Source organism: Falco punctatus, assembly GCF_963210335.1.
Source record: "Falco punctatus genome assembly, chromosome: 7".
Taxonomy (NCBI): Eukaryota; Metazoa; Chordata; class Aves; order Falconiformes; family Falconidae; genus Falco; species Falco punctatus.
In genome coordinates, this window is record NC_137587.1 from 18758275 (window position 1) to 18781533 (window position 23259).

General features: G+C 35.5%; 1 long non-coding RNA gene across 1 annotated transcript; it reads right to left on the bottom strand.

Moving 5' to 3' along the window:
• Positions 1 to 390: 390 nt before the first annotated feature.
• LOC308067046 lies at positions 391 to 12271 on the bottom strand. Its single transcript, XR_013929423.1, has 2 exons — positions 11853 to 12271; positions 391 to 10343 (listed from the first exon to the last, which is right to left on the bottom strand). It is a non-coding gene; the product is annotated as an uncharacterized lncRNA (long non-coding RNA).
• Positions 12272 to 23259: the final 10988 nt, after the last annotated feature.

Consider the following 23259-nt stretch of genomic DNA (forward strand, 5'->3'; position numbering starts at 1 on the left):
AAATAATATGATATATGAAAAGTCATCCAGTCAGGCAGAGTCCTTCACAGGCTCCTCCCGTTTTGTGACGACATCAGGTGCAGTGAATGTCTTAGTTACTGAGACTGTGGTAGGATGGAAATGAGCTTCTCGGACACTTCTCAGACTTTAGAAAGCCAGAGTAGCCACTGTTTTCATTGGTACTGGAGGAAGTGTCAGAGTGCATGGGTCATCTCTTCTACTGAGAAAGCTGTGTCTTTGCACCTAATATTATAATTCAAATATTTTCTGTTTATAAAGCAGTGAGATCTTTTAGTTTTTCTTTATCAAGAACAAAATGATGATTTTCATAGATAAGAAGAGACTGGAGACCTGGGTCAGCCATTATACAAGCTAAAAATTACTTGGTAGTTTTGTATTTTTGGGTTTTTTTTTCTGTTCTTTTTTGTTTGTTTGTTTGTTTTGGTTTTTTTGTTTGTTTTTTTCCCCAGAAGAGGAAATTTTGGATAGAAACAAAAAAAGGAGAAGAGTTTTAAAAAATAGGTAGCTAAAAGCATGACAGCTACTATATTTAATTCTTTGTGTACATTGATATTAGAGAAAGGGTATGAGAAAGCCTGGAAGTTCTCAAAAAATTAGGGTATAAAGGCATTTTCAAAAGATCAAGGTGAATGTAAATGAGAGGTTTCCCTGAATTAGTATTCATTAATAGTAAATAAAGAGATATGCCTGCATTGCCTTTATTTGGTGTATAGAAAGATCTATGAAGCATGAAGTAGAAAGCATAAAATTGTAAGTTAAAGGGAAATTAATACATTTAAGAAATTACATTACAGCAAATTGCCAAGGACAATTTAAAAGACTTGGAAGCCACAAAAAGCAGGTGTCACTATGCCTTATATGTAGCCAGTTGCTGGCATTCCAGATCCAGAACTGTGTGTTATATATCCTGGTCCCTCTCCAGTGCGCGGGAACACTAGAACCATCAAAAGATAATTTGAACATTTTTAACTCTGAATAGGGAGCCGACTCAGAAACAGTAAGTAGATGAATGTGCCTAAAATCCTCTGCCTTGGATGGCAAGAGTGGAGCAAGTGGAGCAAGAACACTTCACGTGGCAGGCAAGTTCTTCATATATACACACCTCTGTTTTGTGTCTGCTGCTGTGAGTGAGTTCTGTGACCATAGTGGCGATAGTGGTAGTGGGCTGATACTACGCAGTCTTCCCTGCTGCGATAGGGCTGTATGTCCCGACAGGTAGGCTGGGTAGGGGCTAAAGCTCTGTTAGCTGTCTCTGCATTTCCCCAGTGTTTGCCCTGCTTGCATCTAGATATTAAAATAATAGAGCATCCTACACTATTTTATTTCAAATCCCTTCTGAAAGAAGTCCCTATAATAGCTGCTGGTTCAGAGCATTTTTTTCACCCAGAAAGTGGCAGATTTGGTGCACTTCTCAACTGAACGCAGTTGAAACCCACTTTACTGCTTTCCCAGAAAATGTCTTAGTCACCAAATTATTGGCTACGCTGGTTGGAGGGCACTTTCTTGCTCTTTTGAAACTATCTGACTGTAAAGAAAAAAAAGAAATTCCAGGCTTTGTTATAGAATAAGAAAGCCCAGAAGGAAATATGATTATTTAGGGAGTATTCTGACACTTGCAAGGTGTCACTCCCTGTTTACATCAATGTTTCTGCTATTTCTAGTAAGCATGCATTAACATTTAAAATGAAAATCAAAAGATTATGGGAGCAAAGAATAGAATGCCCCCTTCAAGATGAACTCCCACTTTCCTGATAGTTTTCCTACCCTGAAAGCCTTACATTCCTTCCTGCATGGAATCATGCCATAGCTCCAGCTGGAAGGGAGGACATGGTAGTGTCTAACAGAAAAGACAAAACTCTGAGTCAAAGGTTGTAAATATTCATATCAAGCATGTAAATAGTTTTATTATAATAAAGCATAAACTAACTTACATGCAAGACAGGAACATTCAAGGAGGGAGAGAGTTCCCTCTCAAGGTCTTTGTCAGGATGCAAAGCTAGCTCTTGCTGCTTACAATGAAAGTGTTCCAGTTTCTTTAGGAAAGAAATCTACAGTCATGCAAGATCCTTCCCCATGCTTCCTTCTTTCCAGGTACTTGTAGGATAAACTCACAGCAAATTAAATAGTAATTTTGTCCATCAAGTTATTACATCCCACTGGGAGCTTGAATAAACACTACACAGTGAAATAAATGACAGATCTTTCACTGTTATTGTTCAATAGTAGGTTAGGATTTCATACTTGGTGTCTTTCATATTATGTTTTTGAAGTTTGGTCACCAGCTGCTGCAAAGTGCAAAAGTCTATGTACAGACATCTTTCATTGCTCTTTTTTCATAAATTTAGATATTCTATGTCAATGTAAAGTCCTATTAAAATCTTGTTTGGTAATTTATCGTTGTTTCTTCTCATCACTTTATCACATAAACAGACTCATAAACAACTGCATCAAGTTCATGAGGATCTATATGAAATTAAATCACGAGGATTTAAATGGAAGAAGATTTGAGGGTGAGATTCCCTTTTCCTCTGTGGTTTTAAGAATTCTGAGGTCAGCCTTGGTATTATAGCAATAAGGTGTAAAGGCTATGAGCCATTAATACGTGCCACTGTGTGACACCATTATGTTTAAGTTTAACATTAAGTTTACATTAAAATAGCCATTATGTTTAAGTTAAAACAGGTTTGCAGGTTCTCAAAGAACAACCATTGCAGGACCTCAGCCTCCCAAACAAGTTATTCTTAAAAAGCTCCACTTTAGCAAGATCAGAAAAAAGAGAAGCTAATCCCAAATTCTGTAAAATGAGTAAGTAAGTAGATGAGTGATGGGTAAGAGTTTAATTACTATAGTGGTCAATTTATATTTTAGTAAATTGCAAATGTGGCCAGTTTTTAAGAGAATTTTCACATAAGACAAGTTCTTGTAAAGCATAGCATGAAATAGTGCCCACTTCATTACAATCCCTGATAAAAAACAATAATTCTCATTCAGTGAGAATAAAACAGTCCAGCACTACATATATTTCACATTATTCAAATCCTGCTTTTCAGAAAAAGTGATTAATTCCATCATCCACCTTTTTATTTCATCCATCAGTAATATCTCAGAAGTGTACAGAAAATACTCATTTTCACCACAACTCTGCAAAAGACAGAGACATTATTAGCCTTATTTAACAAAAGGGAAACAAATATTTAAAGAACTGTGTTCACACTATCTACTGCAACCTCAATTCAAGATAACACTAGTGGTTTAAGCCAATCGCTCTTCAAGGCTTCCAGTTTTGCCAGCAAAAGGAGGCTAAGACTGTCTATTTGGTATTATGAATTGCACAGCAGCCTGGTGAATTTACACTGATTTAAGAAGTTTGAATACCATTCAGAAAAATCAGGTAAAAATAAACAAAAAATTTGAGTATCTAGTTTGGGATATTCATGGTGATTTCTTCAGTGAACTCGGCATTAAATATTTCATGTGTTTGGATATGACTTCTGATATATTTTAGGTGCATTTGTGACTGATTAATATTTTTGCATACCAGGCTAAAGGTAATACGGTTGTCATCTAGAAGCACGCTCTACTGGCAGTCTGTGAAACATTCAATTTAAATGATTTGTCAGCATTGCACATGAATTCATAATATATGTGATCTGGATGAGGAGGAGCTGTGGAAAAAACACTGTATAATTAAAGGCTATATCATAATGCAGTCAGAAAAAAAGATAATTTAAGCAGTTCCTAACTTTTAAGCCATTGATTCTACACTCAAATGATATTTGCTTAATGTATTTTTGTGTGGATAATTTCTTAGCTTAAAAAAACTCAGAGGCCCCAGAAACTCCCTGGTGCAGCATCACAGTGAAGCACAGATTCAAACAATAGAAACCCTGCAAACTGCTGTGCAAATGCGTTGAACCAACAGAATAATCAATAGAAAGTTGCGATTCTCTCTGTGGAGCAACACTGGAAAAGAATGTGACGTGTAACCAGTGGGTTTCACAGATACTGGTCACAGATGCATAGACAAATTTGGGCACTTGAAAGTAATTCCAGGTTCTGGAGAGCATTCTTTTTGTGGACACAGACACTTTTGTTTGATTTTCTCAAACTGGTTTATTTTTAAGAGTGGCCAAATTGAGGTGCATTTTCCCAGAATGGTGAAGTTATCTTCGCAACAGAAAGACCAGTGTTTTTGCTTCTTTCTGTTTCATAAAGCACGGGAGCATAAAGGTGACAAGCATTTACAACTGAAAGCCATGCATTTCTGCTTAGCTTTTTCTGAGAACTGATGAAATGCAATGGTTGAAATGTAAAGAGACATATGGAAAAATTGAGCTTAAGTGTCCAAAACTGGCAAAAATTTAAGTAAACATAAATATGTTTCTAAACCCCAGAAATATTCATTAACCTCAAGAGCAGCACAATCAGCCCTACATAAATCAGAATGCAGAAATGTAGATTTTTACAAAAGAATTTACACCTCCAGTTTTTCTAAATCAGCAGATTTGATTTTATAGAAAATACTGGCTGTCTGTGTTCAGTTTGCAGGACTAGGAAAGGTATGGGTTTGTCCTGTAAGTCCCTTTTCATGTATTTCTCCAAGTAATATTTGAACTTATTGGTAAATTTCAGGACTGTTTCCCACAGGTGTAGAAGTGTTAAATACCAAAAGTTTTTCAAGTATTGTGAAAATTCATAATAGAACAGAGAAAAATTACTCATAACTACAGTGCTACTGTAGTTATGATAATGGAGAGATGTATAGTTATGATGAAGGAGAGATAATGGTAAAGCAGAAACTCTTCTTGGCTTGCCATGTGTCCCACATGCATATCAGAATGAAGTAAGTCTGCCAGATAATAAAAATAAATCCAAACAATTGCTGGATAGAAGAAGTTGTTACTTTTAACAATTCCTTCATCTATGCAATCACATTTGCTAATCCTATTTTTTTTTTACTGATTGAATTTTATACATACTAATCTCATCTTTACCAACCCACTAACTAGCATTTCTACATCTGTAATTGTTGCAAACCTTACATATAGCCATTTGTATTTTCTCTGTAATGATGTATCTGGTTGACTATGAATGCCATTTTCTCAGAACACCAGCATAAATCGACGACTTACAGGAAAATGTTTTGTGGCATGTCCGATAGTAATAGAAACATGAGACTGATCATTGCATTTACACTACCTCCGTCCCCCAGTAGTTTAGCTTTCTGCTGGCTTTAAGTAAGCAGAACATACTGGGGAAGATCTCTCTTTTGAGCGACAGGAGGAATAAGCATTCCTAATGATTAGTAGAGATGAAAGATTGTTCAAACAATATAAAACATCACAAGGCTATAGTCTTTTAGGTCTGCTGCTTGTTCTTTTCTTTTTGATTCATTGGTTGGAAAATTCCCAAGACTGAAATACTTGTGGTCAGTTGGGCGTTTCCTTATAATTTTTGTTTTATATATTACCTGTCCAACCCATATGACACGTACGCCTTTGAATTACAATAGATAACTGTGTAACACTGTATTGTCGGAAGTCAACTGAAACTTAAAAAAATATAAAGTATATTATATTGATTTATAACAATGTGCAAGTAAACTCATTCATCTTTTCTTCCCAATAGTTCTTCATACAGCTTAACACAAAGCTGAAGTGGACATAACCACATGTGCTGTGGAAAAATTTAAGAATCAGCACAGAGCTTTTCATATAGTGGTCAGAGAAGTAATATTTACACAGTCTTTCTGCGTACTTAAGTCTGCCCTTTCTTCCCTATTTCCCAATGCATATACACACACATTCTCAAGAAACAGTATGGTTTACAGAATAGAGAGATGAAGGTTTTTTACGTAATCTTTAATATTTTTGGTGTTGTGAAATGGGTTTGAGTTTACAAAGAATATACTGCAGTTTCAGCCTGCACAACCTCTCAGCATAACTTGTCTTACATGGCTAGCTCTTTGGAATAAAGCTTTAATTACCATTTTCCTTTTATAAATAAATATTGAGATTAAGATACCACCGATCCATTGATTTTTTGAATGCTTAGTTAGGAACGCATCTATTTGAGGAGGATGTTATGCATTATATGCATCCAATCCACTTTATGAGAGAAGAATTTAATATCTAATTTAGAGATTTCTAGTTTTTCCCTTTCTCTCTTCCATCTGCTTTACTTCTCTATTGTTTCTTTTGTGCTGACTTATTCTAACTTGCCTTTTAAATTAACAAATGTTTTAAGGTGGGTTATTGGGGTGTTCGGCCAAGCAATTGCACTTTGACGCCTCCACTTATAACTTGTTATGATGTTTCTGCAAAGTAGAATGCATATCTATGATACAATGAAGTGCACACAACATTTTAAAATTTGTTTAAACTTTGTACTTTTTCTCATCTTTAAGTCTGCAAAATCCTTAAGGAGCTTTTCTGTTTCACACAGAAATCAAAGCAATGATAAAGTTTGTTTTGATGACATTTCCTTTGGAAATGAAATCATAAACACTGTTGTTAAACTTGGCTATTTTAACACATTAATTCGCATGGGATTTCATTTGGATTTCATGTGGCCAAAATAATTTTGTTTTCGTAACAATTCAATTTGATTATAAGTTTGTTGTGTATATCAAGTAGTTGGCTATTTTCAGTGATGTTTTGTAGTTTGAATAAACTCTAGTGACTTGCCTCAATTTTCAAACACCTCATTTAAGGCTAAATTTGTAGCAAAGCCCCTGAAATAGTCTTTGATGTAAGTCATTTTTCAAGCAGTGACAGGTCAAAGTGACAAAAGGGTACTTTCTTCAGAAAAGTTAACGAGTCTTTTCCCATTCTGCTCTCATTTACACTCTGCCTGAAATTCTAGGAATCTTACCTGTCCAGCTACTGCTTTTTCTGTGAGAAAGCCCCCATGGCTATAATCAGCATGGGTTTTATAAATCCCTTTCATAATGAGGTGTGTTGTGAAGTAGCAAACATTTCTATTATGAACTTAATGAACTTCTCTGTCAAACCCATAGAGAAAAGACAGCAAACAAAGGGAAAGAGCCAACACTTCTGACCCCATTCAGTTTCTTAAAAATGATATTCTACACAAGTTTATGGGGATACATGTATTGCTACTCATTAAATAATTCTTAATGAAAATAGGAGACTGTGATGACTATCCATTCAAACTTTCCACTCTAATTTTCATTTTCCTAATTTGTACCTTTATGTAGGTCCCTATATATATTTATACAGTGAGGAATGGAAGTACCATTTTAAAGCTCCTGGGTACACTGACTTTTGATTTTTAGAAAGGTAAGGACTGTTCTCCTTCCCTATGTGTTTTCCTCTTGTTGTGTGAAACATAGCAAAATGAGAGGACCTTTAAAATCTTCAGAGGGCTTTCACACAGATCTAGGTTAGATTTTCATTCATACTAAATGGCTTTCACGGTGGGCCTGGTATGATCATTTAGTTAGGTCTTCATTTATGTGGAAATTTAGGGTCAATACAGAAACCACTGGTAAAATTGCTGTGAATGCTTTTGTCTGTGTATTTTGTGGCGTGCTTTGATACTTGATTTTGATGTGGAGGAATATTGTTCTTTAAAAATCCTTGTTGCTCTGTCCCTTTGTGATGTTCAAAGAAAGTCAAAAGCCCTCTTCTCCTATGCTGGTATTCTCCTCTACCACAAAACATAAATATTCTTTCCTGGAACATTTCCTTCTAAGTAGCCAAGAGGGCTTGACATCTTTCCTTTCTAATAGCTCACTTTATGGAGAATACTTACAGGAAGGAAAGTGTCTTCTTTCCATTTGATTTTCATTCCTGAAACAAAGATTGTAGCCTCTTTATCTACTTCACTGCATTTTCAGACTACCGGAGTGGTTCATTCTTTGTCTAAGACCCCTTAACCTCATTTTTTTCAAGTGAAGTCAGCTTGTGTTTTGGCACTGAGGCTGAAGAATAGATTAAATCCTTCATGGTGTATGTACATCTTTTGTAATTCATATTGGATTTTGTGTTTGTGTATTGGATACATTATTCTCCAATTGATTTGATAACTTATTGAAATACATGGTAGTTTTTAAAGGGAAGAGAAAAGCAAAACTTTTTTATCAGACTTAGAATAGATGTATTCTTTATATAGACATTCTAATAGTCACCAAAATAGCTGTAATTTGAGCAGAATTACACTTTAAAATTAATTTTTGGATTAATTTTCAATCACAAAGTGCTTGTCTTATTCTACTGCCTCTGAAATTATCACTAAACTGTCATAGACATGGTTAGTATAGGAAACTTTTGAAAACTATATCTTTAGAGTTTATATTTTAATATAGGAGCCGTCTATATTTATTAAGTGTATAAGGAAAAACTCGTGATATAAAGAGTTCTTAACATTTTCCAAAATGCTACATATAATTTTTATAACTCTGGAAATGGTTCTATTTTAGAAATTCCAGAGGGACAAGTATTGCAATGGTCTTAATTTAGTTTTATAACACCTGCCCTTTGAACAGTTAAGAAGCAAAACAGATGTTGTCCCCGGCTTATCAGCCTGAAACAGAATTCTAAGAAACTGTGTATCTTTTCACATTCTTCTAGGCACCATGATTTTCGAATTTATATTCAAAGAAACTGCATATATCATTTTGACATTCTAATTTATTGAAACTTTTAAGATAGTACCAAAACATTTTTTGTGAGCACACAGTTCTCATTTTGTACAGAATGATGAGTCATTTTAGCCTACTGCAATTGTAAACAAGAAGAAATTGTTCTAAGAGCACAGATGCCTTCCTGCTACTGTTCATTTTAACATTTATGTAGGACAGGGTAGAGCAGCCACAGAATTTTCACTGTGAAATCTTTTCAATTCTTGGACTTCTATCTTATTTTACCTGATTTTAATCCAAAATTTACACCTATGAGATAAACATTTTTTCCAAAAATATTTTCTAAATATTTTTTGTTCCAAATATTTTGGTCATTTTCTTTCTTTTATTTAAAGAAATCAAGGCACACCTTAGGAAGGAAAGTGTATCTGAGTCTACACCAGCTGATTTAAGTAATAATTAATAAAGCTGGATTTCTCTGCTTCCAATATCTCAATAATTTGCCTTTGATGTTTTTATTTGGTAATGAGAAAAAAAAAGAAATCCAAGACTAGATTCAGTAAAGTTAACACTTAGGTTTTCAGGCACTTTACCCCTGGATTAAACTTCAAAACCCAGTTTTTATTATTACCGTCCCTCAACAGTGGTCTGAAGTGATAGAAAAGAAGGAATTTGCTAAGAAGAAATCTAGGCCAATAGCTAAAGTGGGATGAGGGGCAACCGGGAATCCCAATTCTCAGGCTGTTTCCTTCAGTCTACAGGGATACACCCACTTACACAGGATCTGCAGCACTAAATTACCTCGTGGAGGTAGTTGCTGATGTCTTTTTTTTTCCTCAAAGTGCAAGTTAGACTTATTCTTTCTTCTGTGAATAGAGTGCTAGCTAGGGCATATTCTGAATTGAATTCTCAACTTTTCTGGAAGGTATTCACACCCACATCCAACAGAATTTCCTGATCAGTAGGCCTGATTTCTGCCTGGCACTCACTACCTTTCCTAAAGAAGCTGTGCAAAAAATTAGCTGAGATTATTCAGAGCCACTCAGCTGAGAGATGGGTGATTGCAGAATTCCTGATTCAAAGCATGCTTTCTGTTGTATCTTGAAAGAGAATACAAAACCAAACAAGACTGAGAGTAACACAAAGAGCTACTTACTGCAATTTGGCCACCCAGCACTAGTCACACAACACATTGCCACTTTGAAGGAACACAAATGTCACTATTTTTTCTACAAAAATTCAGAATAAAGTGGTAAGGCAGAGTTCCTCCAGAAATTTAGGGTAACGGCAATCTTTGCTTATGCTTGACTGGATTCAGTGCATTAGGCTGTAATTTTTTCTGTGGTGCAGAAGAGGCAGAGCTGTAGTAGGACAAAGACAAATGGAGTGTGAAGGCATATTTTTTCTTACTGCCTTCTAAAGAATCTCTCAAAAATATATCATGGTTCCAATTGACATTGTCTTTCTTGGAAAACCTCATTCTGAGAATTTTTAGAGAAGCATTGCCCAAGAAAAAGTCCTGCTGCAAAGTCAGTGCTTGCTGTCAGGAGCCAGAGCTGTTGCGATGATTCAGTCTCTGCTCAGATGCAGTGTGATGGAGGGGACAGTCTCTTTTAGATGATCTATGGATGTTTCTTGCTAGAAGCTCTTCCTGGAAATTTCACAGGTGCATATCTGCTTCTGTTCCCTGGCTTCAGGAAAGGCTGGATTTTCACTGCTGTTATTAAGAACAAAGTTTGACCTTGTGACTATAGCTATAGTTACTTAGTAAGTAAGACCAAGTGTTGTAGTGATAATAACAATGAAATGTTAGCGCAGCCTTGGATCTGTGATAAACCCAAGGTTGTTTTCATACTTTATGTAAGTCAAGGTCACAACTTAGTCAGTCTTCACTTGAAGTAAAAAATAAGATACCCATTGCCTGGAACTGATGACAGTGCCTGGAAAATGCTAAATAATTTAATATACACATTTCTTGCTGTAAGCCTAGTTTTCACTGCAGCTGATTTAGTCAGGACCTATTACAGTAACATGTATTCCAGTATCTGCCCACCCAAAAGTCAAGACAAGTGATCAGTCATTTCAGGAGCAGCTGGTTTTGGGTACACTCTTTTTTCATGAGGTGTTCTTAACCTTGGGGTATTTGTTTCATTCTCATTCATTCAAGAACAGAAGTCAGTTTATGTAACTGACTGATTTTCCATAGCTTCCTATGTGCTTCTGGAATAAAAGTTAGGTTATTTAATTTACAGCTGAAAGTACCCAAATTCATATTCAAATGCCCCTGTTAAGATGTGTGAGGAAGCTGTTTTAGTTCCTTCTTCAAAATACTTTTGTTTCAGCATTTCCCACTCTAATAATGAAATGTGCAAACTTAGTTCTTTTCAAGTATTTTGCTTTACAGTGTCCGTGAGTTGTGTACAATTCAAAGAAAACAGTTACGAGTTTGAGAAGCACTACATATATATTAGATATTTGATAGTAATTTTTTTTTCTCAAGGAACATAGACTAAATCTCACTATTTGAAAAAGTCATGAATTTTGAAAACACTACTCATTTTAATAAGGAAGAATAAGCCAAATCTTACTAAATGTGAAGTTTGAAGTAGTTGTATTGGTTTTTTAAATTATTGTTATAATTACTTCTGAATTACAAGCAGCAATACTAAACAGTTACCACTCTGTTGGAACATTTTTTTTATATACTATTTTTTGTAGTATTATGTGAGTTGGGAAAGACTTCTGGAGGTCATCTAACCCAGTCTCCTGCTCAAAACCTCTCTAGGGTCCCCAGCTTTACCTCTCTTATTGCTTGTGGTATGACAAGTGGTGACAGTTCTTGTGTGCAAAGTGCTACTTGTGAGCCACAGTTAGGATACCACTGGCTTGGCAATAAGAAGAGCACATTTGTTCTTTAATTAGTCTTTGCTTCTCTAGTTTCCATGGTCCTTTGAAGCTCTAGTGAGTGTATATCTGTGATCTTGACCAAAGTCATGCAGAAATTAACCAGTTGAGCTGCATATAAAATTCAGAAAGCTGACTCAACCCTTTGCTCAAACCCTACTCTCTCCAGAGTGCTTTGAGATTCTTATTTGAGAAGATCCATATGGAAATGAGCCTAAGACTTATGCTGAGGCATCAAACAGGAAAAACTGTGTGTCATGGAAATAATTGACACATCATAGCGCAGCACCATATGCGGCAGCATATTCAGCTCTGTACGTACCTGTAACATTCATAAAACATGAAGAAGAGGTATTTTCTGTTGTCATATTATCATTGTTGATGTTCTGGAAAAAAATGAAGAAAAAATAGATGATCATGATTAGATACTGTTTTTGAATTTTGTTCCCCACACAGGCCCCACAGTATTAATAATCGTTAATCTGAGCACATTTTTACATTGGCAGATGATCAAAATGGAGGATTAACACTGCTCACTCAACAGGCCTTAGAATTAGTTTTATCATGTAGTAATTGGATAAAACATAATTTTCTGATAGACTGAGGAAAGTTCACGTTTAACACTTTCATTATATATATATAAAAATAACTTCCTAACTGCTGCACTTAACAGTTTGTTAGCTAATTTTTAGTTCAGCAATTTCATTGCTAGTTGCAATGTTTGGTCACAAAGCACCTCTGAAAGAATGTTTTGGGTTTTTTTTTCTGTTAACTGCAGAATATGAGAGATGAGGTGCAGGTACAGATTAAGGGAGCAGCAGCTTTCTGGAAAGACTTTTCATAGGGTTGTGGGACCTGCAGCTTACAGGGTTCTGTTCCAGCTCCTGAATGGTACTGGAGGAGGTGGCATCCAGTGTAGGCTGCATACTCCTCAGGAATAATGCATACTGTCACACTGCAGGGTACTGTATTTCAAGTGCTGTCCTTACTGGCTTTTTTTGTGAGAGGACATTTGATAGCAAAAGCAAAGCTAAGATTCTAAGGTACAAATTACTATTTTTACATAATGTTTATGCAGGACAAAACTTTAGTGTTTATAAACAGGGATGACAATACAAGCTCCATGCAGGCAAAGGTTGGATTGAATGTGTTCCTCATCTTACTGTTTAATACATAGTAGCAGGATTCAGGATAAAAGAAGATGCATTGCAGCTTTTGATTGCTGCCTCCTTTTAATGTGAATGGCATCCCAGTAATGGCTGAAAAGCGGTATGGTGCTATTCTTGTTGGGAGGAACAACTAATGATGCAGTCTATACTGTTAAAAGAAGGTTGAAATACAGTAAGAATTTTTATTTCCCTCACTCAGAAAGAAATAGATAAAGGGAAGACATAATGAATAAAAGTTGTCCAAAACTGTATAACCTTTTTAACAACCCTGAGCCACAAAAATCTTTCCATCCTGTTTCCTGGTACCTTACGCTTGTTCCTGGGCTACTTTGCTGTTTCTACTTTCAAGGCCATCTGCTTTGCTTTGTGAGGTGCTTAAGCCTTCACACTATAGTAACCATCTACTTAAATGTAGCTGTGTTTGAATTGGAGGCTTTACTTCTTTTGGCTATCTAGTTCCTTCCATAAAGGGATTTTGCTTTCTCTATGTTTATTTCAAAGGATGTGTGCTAAAAGAGAGGAGCTGGTGAAGAGCTGAGTTTTGAATAGCTTCAAAAAAATGAGCGGAATTAATTTTTGTTAGTTGGTGTTACAGTGATAATGCAGGTAGTCTTTGGTTGAGTAGGAAGAGGAAATCAGTCTGCTTGTGTAAGTGAACGTGTACTTAGTTTGGTGGAACATGTAGGGTGTCCAGCTGGAGGCTGTTAAAAGCCATCCCAAAACAAACTTCTCTCACATATGAACCAGTGGAGCCAGAAAAATGCAAGTAGTCCCTTTCCTTTATGAATATATGCATCCTAGTAATCTTTACCAGGAAGGTCTGTTCTTCTATTAGAATGTTTACCCAAATTATCTTTTCAAATTAGAATGTTTACCCAAATTATCTTTTCAAGGTATTTCTCCCTTAGAATAACATGTTGTCCTTTTTTTTTTTTTTTTTTTTTTTTTTTTTTTAACCCCAATTGAGGAAGTGGGCAAAAACTTTCACTATCAGGTTTCTTCGCAAAATAGATCTAGACACCTGATACTAAATGTGTATTTTTAAACTATTGTTTCCTTTGAGGAGATCCTCATGTGAGATACTGCACTGAAGAAAATTGTGAGAGCTCTACTTGATACAGAGAGCGTAGTGAGCCCTTCACATTTCCACACTTCATGTTTTTAGAGTCTTTCATCTTCAGCCAAAGCCTGAAAATTCTACTCACATCTCTCTTAAAAATCCTGGGAGGAGAGGTGGGCACAATTCCAGCATCCCTTCTAATCATACCTCAATGTAATCTCTAGTAACATCAAAGCACTTGGAGGATGATGACAGGGAAAAAAAAAAAGTCAGCTGAAGTTCAGTCTCTGAATAGGCTGTGTTTTCCTTTAGATTGGTGTGTGAGGAGTGAGGGGTGTGTGTGGTGTCAAACTACTCACATTCAAAAGTTAGCTCTTCCTGAAATTAAGTCCATGTATGTCTGGATAATAAACTTTTCAATACCTGTTTGCCTCCATTAATATGAAGGGAAACAGTTCATGCAGGAATTCAAACTAGTGATTTTTATCCTTTCAATATCATGCACCTGAGTTTCATTTCTAGAAGCAATGACTGACATGCTATGTGGCAATTTTAGACAAATTTACAGTTGATTAATCACTTGAATTGCATTTCTAGTTAGAGAACTTCCCTGCTTCTCTATGGAGATAGGTATAGGCCGTATATATTTAATTGATTTGCAGAACTTGAAAGAAACTGATGTAGATGCCACTTGCACTAACATTTTGAAAAACAGTCACAAACCATTTACTATTGTATTATTTACTATTTACATTATCTGCTGCATAAAAGCAGTAAGCAATAATAGAAGTCCTTTTCAAGAAACAGCCAATGAATGCTGAGACCATAAGAATATAGACTTCTCCTCACATCTGTTTTAACTCCTGGTGAATTATTTACACAAATTCTGCTTGTTTTTTGCAGAAGACTTAACAAAATTATCACTTCTAACTCTTCCACTCCAGCAAAATATTTTCTGCTGATCGTTTCTTGGGGTTTTGCTGCTTTCTTGTAAGGAACATACCTATTAAAACATCATCAATCATAGCCCAACAAACAGCTTTCTAGCTTAGACTTTTCTCTTGTCAGCTATCTTTTTCTTATTATGTCACATGGTCTTCCTCCACTGAGGGATCTCGACCAATATCACAGTTAGTGTTCCCAGACATCTGGTTACTTAAAGAAATGTTATTATCACAGGACAGGGCTCGATTTCAAAAGAAAGATATGTGAGGTGTCTTACTGTTGTGTTTTCTTCCTACTGTGATACTTGCCAAATTCTGATCCCCCTGATGATAGTTAAACTTATGAAAACATTTTGCCCTTTTCTGTGTACAAATCTTGGACAGTGGAAAATATCAGGAACATTTGAGCAAGAATTACTTTGGATGCACTAAGAACAACATATTTTGCTCTGTATAAGGCTATTACTGTAGCAATTTACAGAAAGATACAGTTTTCCACTACAGCCACTTAATTGAAAATTATGGAAAAAAATTGTGGCTGAACACCTTCACCATCTTTTTGTTTCTCTCTTGAATGTAGTATATGTGACTGAGAAAAAGCTATTAATTTCCTATTTATTGTCTGCAGATTCATTTGCATGTACCCAGGTACCAGCTATGTAGGAATAAACCAGTCTGGATCACAGACATAAGCTGAACACAGTATGTTTTGTTTCTTCCCTAATTGCTTCTTATTCCCTGAAAGTGCAGTAACTTATCTGTTTATGTCAACTAAAATAGCTGTGATGGATGGAGACTAAATAGAATTTAACTTTAGGTCAAATGGAAGGTCTTGGAAATCTGAGCAAATCAAATAGACTTGCACCTTGTCTAATACATTCCTGATTTTACAGACCTCATTGTAGTTCAGCATATGGCTCCTTTTGCTCTTCCTCATCTCACTCTTATACAAATCAAACATCTCATCCAACTTGCTAATAAATGCAGAAGTGCATACAAACATGGGGTAGCTCCAAGTGCAGTGTAAGCTTTTCACAGGGTACAAGTAGGATTTGGTGAGGAAGCAGGTAGTGAAAAGTGACCAAATGTTTTCAGAGCATAGATTTTAACTTGTGCAGAAAAAGGCCAAAAGCAAATGACCCATGACATGCAAAGATTTTTACATAGAGAGATATGTAAAGGATTAGTGTTTAAAAACAGATGAATAAGGAGTGTTGTACAAATCTGAAATTAGAACTATGCAGTAAACCCATTGACCTCTTCTTACTACAATTTTTTAAAAACAGAACAAATCCACTAGAATTTAGCTGATTAGAAAATGACAAAGTAAATACATATGTAGCATCAGAAACTTACTGCCAGAGTTTGTTATCAACACTGAGAGATTAATAGGATGGCTACAAAACTAACAAGAACATGGAGTTTAACAGAAAGTGTGGAAAAATACAAGGAAAAATATACTGATGTTATAAAGCTATTGAATGCTGAGATCTGGAAGGAATTTCCTTTTTGGTGATTCTAAATATTTGATTTTTATTTTATTATAATATTTAATTCAATTTATTAGAAATTGTAGGGGTTTGTAACTTCCTAGCTATTATTAGAGAGAAGTCACTGCTTTGTGTATTGTTTGTCTAATACCATGTGCCATTTCACATATCGATATATATATGCATCATACTGAATTGTCTACATAGCTTAAGAAATTGTGTTACAAGATGTTTTCAGATGGTCTTTAAAATTTATTTACGTATTCAATTCTAAGCTTGCAAAGGTGTAACCTTAAGTAGAGAAGATCTGAGAAAGAAAACAAAACTTCTGTTTATTGCAATTTGAAAACATTTCAGCAAGCTGGATTATTCTTAAGTGGTATGGATCGAATGGTGAGCAAACCTGTGATAACTGGTAGCTTACATTTGGTACCGTAATGGCTGCAAGAATGTGAATCAAGTCCTAACAAACAAACAGATTCAACTCCTACTTGAAATATTGGTCTATTTGATTTAGGTCCGTAACAGTGAATTTCTATGACAGTCTTTTAAGCAAGGCACATAACAATGCATTCCCATAGTATTCTTTTAAGCAAACACTTGTCCAATCAATAATCATGTATGTTTCATGTTCTAAGTGTTCAGGGCCACTTGAAATAGATATTAGTGAGGCAATTCTGTACTTTCCTTTTGCAAATAGCTTTTCTATGTAGTTGACCACAAGGAAATCAAGGTCTTCTGGAGCATTTGCTTATGGAACCTTTCAAGGGTACAAAGTACACAAAGGATAGACTCTGAACCTACAACTTCCATTACTGGAAGTCAGTGCACTGGGTAGAAAAGCATATTAAGAGATTGTATCCCAGTTTTACACGTTGTTTAATAAGGCTTAGTGTGCATTCATAAATATTTACGCTTGGTCACATACATGTAGACAATGTTAACAAAGTTAGATGTGGCCATTTTAATCTTATTTTCAATACTCTAAGTAGCTTGAACTAAAATTCATAGGTCTTGTCAGTGAACATCAACCAATATTGGAATTGCTGTTATTTGTCCTGGCATGTGTAAGGAAAGTATATTTCAGAGTGGGAAATATCTTTCTGAACTAAAAAATTAAAAATAATACCTTTATTTTTTTTTTAATTGTGCAGTTTGTCTTAGGAAAGTGCAAACTTCCAGGGCCAGCTGTTACAACATTTCTTGAGTGTTAGGTAAGTTGTGAACTTCTTGTATATACACCTGTATTTCTGGTTTTGTCAAATCTCTATGTTTGATTTGTCCTGAAAATTGCAGATTTATTCTTAGGATAGTGGAATATTGCATTATATATATCCCATTCCTCAACTATATAAAACATTATGCTTCCTCATAATTTATAAATATTTTATATAGTATGACTATAAAAGCCTTCATAGACAATACGAAACTGAGAGTAAAGACAATACAATCTTTTCTTCTTAATAATATAGGGGGCCATGTCATTCTTAAGGAAATCAACAGTACTTCACCACTATTCCCTATCATCTGCTAACAACACAGAGTAATAAAAACTTCAGAATTAAATAACTGAAGTGAGATTCATATGAGACTATGTGGATTTTTGGAGAGGAAGAGAGAATTCAATGTCTGACCTCTTCATTGCAGCCTCAAAAAAGTGATTTCCAGTATTCTCAGGCTAGTAAGGAGGAGTGTTGATAATCCAGGCTAGACAGGTAGTTTTTACCCTGGCTGTGGGTATTATCTGTAGTCACTTAGAAAATATACCAAGTAGGCAACCTCAGGAATGAGGCATAATGTCAACCCCACTATTCATTCCAAACTTAAATGATGGTTGAAAAATAATGGAGACATACTACATTTTGTAATTTTCTTTATATAAAACACTTGATTTCTTTTAGCAGTGTAAATCTATTGTTATTTTAATATCAACTCATATGAACAGTAATTTGAAGTAAACCTTGAAATTGAAGAAACCCAGCAAGAGAACTAAAATTCAGAATGCATGTAATAAAGTATTTATGAATGTGTAGTAGATTTGCATAGTCCTCACTCAGTTGAGACAGGAAGAAATAAAAAAATGTTTCTGAGGAACAGGTGAGTAAGTCCTTTTCACTCTGACTAGCTGTAAAAATCTGAGATCCTTTTGAAGGTTTGACACCATTTTAAAATGTGAACTCACTTGTATGTCTAAAAATTGCCTTTTGTAGATGGAAATTGTTGTTAGGTAATCCTGTAGTTTTCACAGCTTGTACAAAATTTGGAGGTTCACTTGGACTCAAAAGACCTCAGGGTTTGGTGAACTGTATGCGATTGCCAGCCATTCCACTTCAGCAAAGGAAAGCGAAATACTAGGTTAAGATGATGTTTTGAGCAATAATGGTTGTAAATATAAAAGCACTCTTTGATATTAGATTTTAAGAGGCAACAGAGTTGCAAGCTTGCAATCCAAGTTTCTGGATTTCAAGGTTTTAAAATGAATAGAGGATTGGGGAATAGATAAACATTATTTGTTTACTACTCTGTATTTGTCATTGTGGGAATATGATTAACTTCTAATACTATGAGTTTATTTCCTATAATAATTAAATTCTGTAAAATAAGCTTGATATTCCAGACTTGTTAGACTTCAAAACTAAATTGTGTCCTTCCTTGTTGTTAAATTTTTAAATGGACTTTTCCCAAATAAAGAGCCATTTGCTCGCTTATATTTCAGTACTTTCTAGCAAAGATGCACTGAATCAAAAAATCCCATCATGGCACAAGGAAATGGTGTGAAAGTTTGGAAATACCTTAATAGAACTCACAGGCCTAGTTTAAAAGTATAACTTTTTTTTTTCCTACTAGTCCTATTTAAATCAGTGAGGAAAAAGTCTAACTCCTGAAAGCTGAACTTACATCTCAACAGATGTAATTTGTACACTACGATTTCTTAGTTCCTTTCCTCCTTAATATACAACTAGATGATCATACAAGTTTATTACAATGTTCATAGAACCTTGTTGATCTGGACTTTCTAGGACATAGCACACTCTTATTCATCCTCATGGGTAAATACGTAATGCTTGATAAAGCAGCATGCTCAAAGATATGGATTTATGAGGGAAGAATTCTTCTCATGTTAGGCAGTTGAACCAAAACAAACTCAGAGCCAATCTGGACAGTTATCAAGCTCAACCAGCATAGCGGCACATTATCCTCAGTATCAAGAAGAGAGGCTCTGTGGCTTGGGCAACAACTTATTTCAGGGCTGTGAGGGTGCTTTGAGTGTGAAAGCAAGTCTGCGGCTTTCACTCTGTATGCATAGCTGCTGGGCATCTGTCCAGCCATTTAATTCATGAAGTGGCCTTTCCTCTGCATCAGGTGAGGAGCTCTAACACCTTGGTTGGCACAGGATGCATGCATTCCCAACCAAAATGTTCCAGTTCTCTGCACTTGATTTTTTGCCTTTGAATAGCAATTGAAACACATCTATTAAACAACCTTCTGTTCATTCTTCTTACTGCAGTGATGTGTTATTGAATAAAGTAAACCGATGACATCACTTGGTGAGTTAAGGGTACTCAGCACCAAACCATTCAGGAAATACTCAGACTATTGCAGAATTAGGCCCCTAATTAGAAACTTATGTGCAGTGTTCTGGTTCTTTTCTGCTACTGATCTCCCATTTCAGTGGCAAGTATTTTTTTCCTCAGCAGCTCACCTCTGTGATGCTAAATGTGCTCCAAGGATGAATAAGGCTCCTGCAGAATGTGGGCCATAGTTGAATTTGAGGCACAAATTGTATAAAAGTGTGACAGAAGCAATGTCTGTCTTGTAAAATGCTATTGTTGTCTCTATCTATTAGGATCAATAGTTTAAAAGCTCATTTTTATGCTAGCCTGCATAGTAATGGGCCAGACAGCCTAGAGATCAGCGAGCAGCCTCCTGAGAATTATTACACAGAAAACAAACTTTTTGACAGTTAGACACAATATTCTTTTCTTGGCTAAAATTCTCAATAAATACTCGCCATGTTGTTAGTACTCTTACAGGACAGTTTCTAAGAAGCATATAAGACTGCCACAATCTGATTTGCAACTGTACCTCTAGAATATCTACCCCATAAATTAGAAATGTTGTGTAACTAAATAATACAATTTTTAAAATAGGTGACTAATGCATTATAATTTTGACATAGGGAGATAAGGAGTTGGTCAGCTATTACTATATTATTTTCAACTTCCCAAACACATTTTCTCTAGGACCAGCCAGCCACAGGGCTGTGACTTTTCTTTTGGCTTCCTTCAGAATTGTACTGGCCCTATCTCTTACAGACTATGATTTCTGGTATAACTCTGGTTGTCTATGCACTGAGGCAAGGAACAAGCAAAGGCTCTGTTCATTCTCCATACAATGCTGCTCCTGTTTACTGACCACACAGAGTTCCCTCTAAAAGTGGGTGACATGGCTAGAGACAGAGAACTGTGGCCTGGTGTAACGTCTGCAGAAGTGAGGAAGAAAGAGGCTTGTCATTGAATGCTGTGTGGGCCTTTTACAGACCTGGCATTTACATACCTCTTAGAGCTTAATTAAGCAGCTGAAATCTCTAGGTATCACTGTAGAAAACTGTACACATGGATAGTCCATGCATCTATAATATTGTACTCCAATACCTCTTAAACACCACTGAATTCTTTGTTATATGCTTTTTAAAGAGTTGTCATTTATTTATTTATTTTTCAAGGCCTTGCCTAGTGTGGGCTTGATTCATGTTGAGGTTGCACTGGATTCTGTTAATGTGAATAACAGAAACTGAGGCTTCTGGCAGTTGAAAGTAGTATTTGAAAACTACATATCTTCCGCTCTTTTTCACTCTTCCAGCTCTTATGCAAACACATACTTAGAAGCAGAAGTCCTAATAATGTCAATGTATATTCCTGATACCCATTTTCAACTTACAATCAGAAGCCAGGAAGTACTTCAGCTAAAGACTTCAACAAAGATGGTGCAAATATTAATAGCTTGGTTCCCATTACATGCTATGAGGTACTGATAGCTCTGCATATATACTGAAGTACAGATGGCTCTGCTTACAGCAGCTGTGGAACAGTATGGCTTCAGGAGTGCTTTTAGCTGTATTGCCCCTAGTATGTTCTCTGACATGATTCTTGACGGATGCACACAGCAAATTTTGAAAAGAGTATGAGATACAAAATACTGCATGAAAATTTTGTCCTGAATCCTTTCCTTTACACTGATTCTTCAAGCTCCTGTTACAAGCTGTTAGAAGGTCCAAAGTTTTATATTCTGCCTTCTGTGATGACATGTTGATACATTTCTGTACGCAAAGATCAGAACACAGCTCTTCCTCTGGTTCAGTCTATCCCATGCTGCCTCTTTTGGGGAATGAACACTTGCAGTTGACAGTGTTGTATATTTTTATCATGTTATTGCTTTAGTAGGAACTTTTTATGAATATCTTAAACCTAATTATGTTTCTAAATCCAAGGAATTATTGTGCAGATGGGAAAATAGGTGGCAGAAACAAATAACTTTTATGAAGCAGGCATCCTATTTTCATTCCAAAGTTCAACAGACTAAAACTGTCAAGGAATAAAAATACAGGGAATACGTGATATATAAAACCTGCTTCTGAGCAGAATGTTTTTTAGGAGAGTTCATCTGTTTTTTGAAATGATTGAGCAAGGACAGCTGTAGACATTTAAGGGAAACACGAAAAATATCTCTGAAAGTAATTAAAAACATGTTTTGACAACCTTTTCTTTAGAAAAATAGAAAATATTTCAAAGGAACCTTCTGATTCATGAAGCAGATCCATCCTTTTTTGCTTTGTAGCTGTGAGTCTTGTTGGTTCCTACTACTGAAAGTAAACAGAGTAACTCGTAACAGCTTTGTTGTCTTCTGTTAGTTTTCCCAGCTGGCTTCTGCCTCTTCATTCTCTGACTTGTTTATCTGTCAGAGTGAAATGACTTCATTTAGCTATATGATATTTCAAATCAAAAATTCTGTCCAATTGCCTAGCAAATATTAGATCATTTATTTTCTAGTATGCAATGCTTACTTGATATGGATCTGTCCATTATCCTAGAAAAAGCTTTAATTTTAATTTGGGAACTCTGTATCTAAAAATGTTACCCTGACCACTGACTTTCATTAAAATTGCCTATCACCAGGGGCATAGAATGGCCTGTTTTCTTCCATGATAGTTGCATTTCAGTGGTGAACAATTAGTAGGTATCACTTTGTGTCTCTCACCTAAACATTAAAGTTTTTCAAAGTAAACCATATTTTTCAAATAATTTTTTTTTAAATAAAACCATAATGGGATTATGCAACAAGATCACACTTATACATAATTGAAGCTAAGCTTCCAGAGCTACCTGTCTGCCTGAACAAATATTCCACCTAACTTCCATATCGGGCTCTTGTTGTTACCCAGCTGCTTACAAGCTACGTTCCAAAATTACCTCTTTTTTATTGCCACAGAAGCCTTGCATTTTAAGTGCCAGTAAAATGCCAGTCTGTCTGTGATAGAGGCTTCAGGTTTATTCACATTGCTTATAAGCCTATAGGTTATTCTAATTAAACTTTCAGTTAAAAACATTGAAAATATATTGTTGACTGATAGGCCATTATTAGATAATTATAACTATATTACTATATAGTATGACTGTAATTTAATACCATTGGGTCTTGTTCCAGTTGCATATCTCTGCTTTCTCCTATGAGCACATAAAAAATCTTAATCTAAATTTTAGATTTTCTGGTATTTCTCTCTTATAAAAGGCAGAGAAAAAATAAACCAGAAATTTTTATTTAACCTACTTAGATCTTTTTACACATAGACTGGCAAGTTAAAGATAACTTCTTGAGTTATGCAGTCACATGTTAGCTCAAAACAAACCAGGAGAAAATGGTATCATTGTCAAATTTAAACTTTGTATAAGTCTTACTAGCCTTTCTGGCTTGGTATTAAATAAATAGTGATAGGATTTTGCATTTCTGCAGTGCCTTTCATCCTAGAGACCTTAACAAAGTTGAGTGAATACACAGAGCAAGCTCT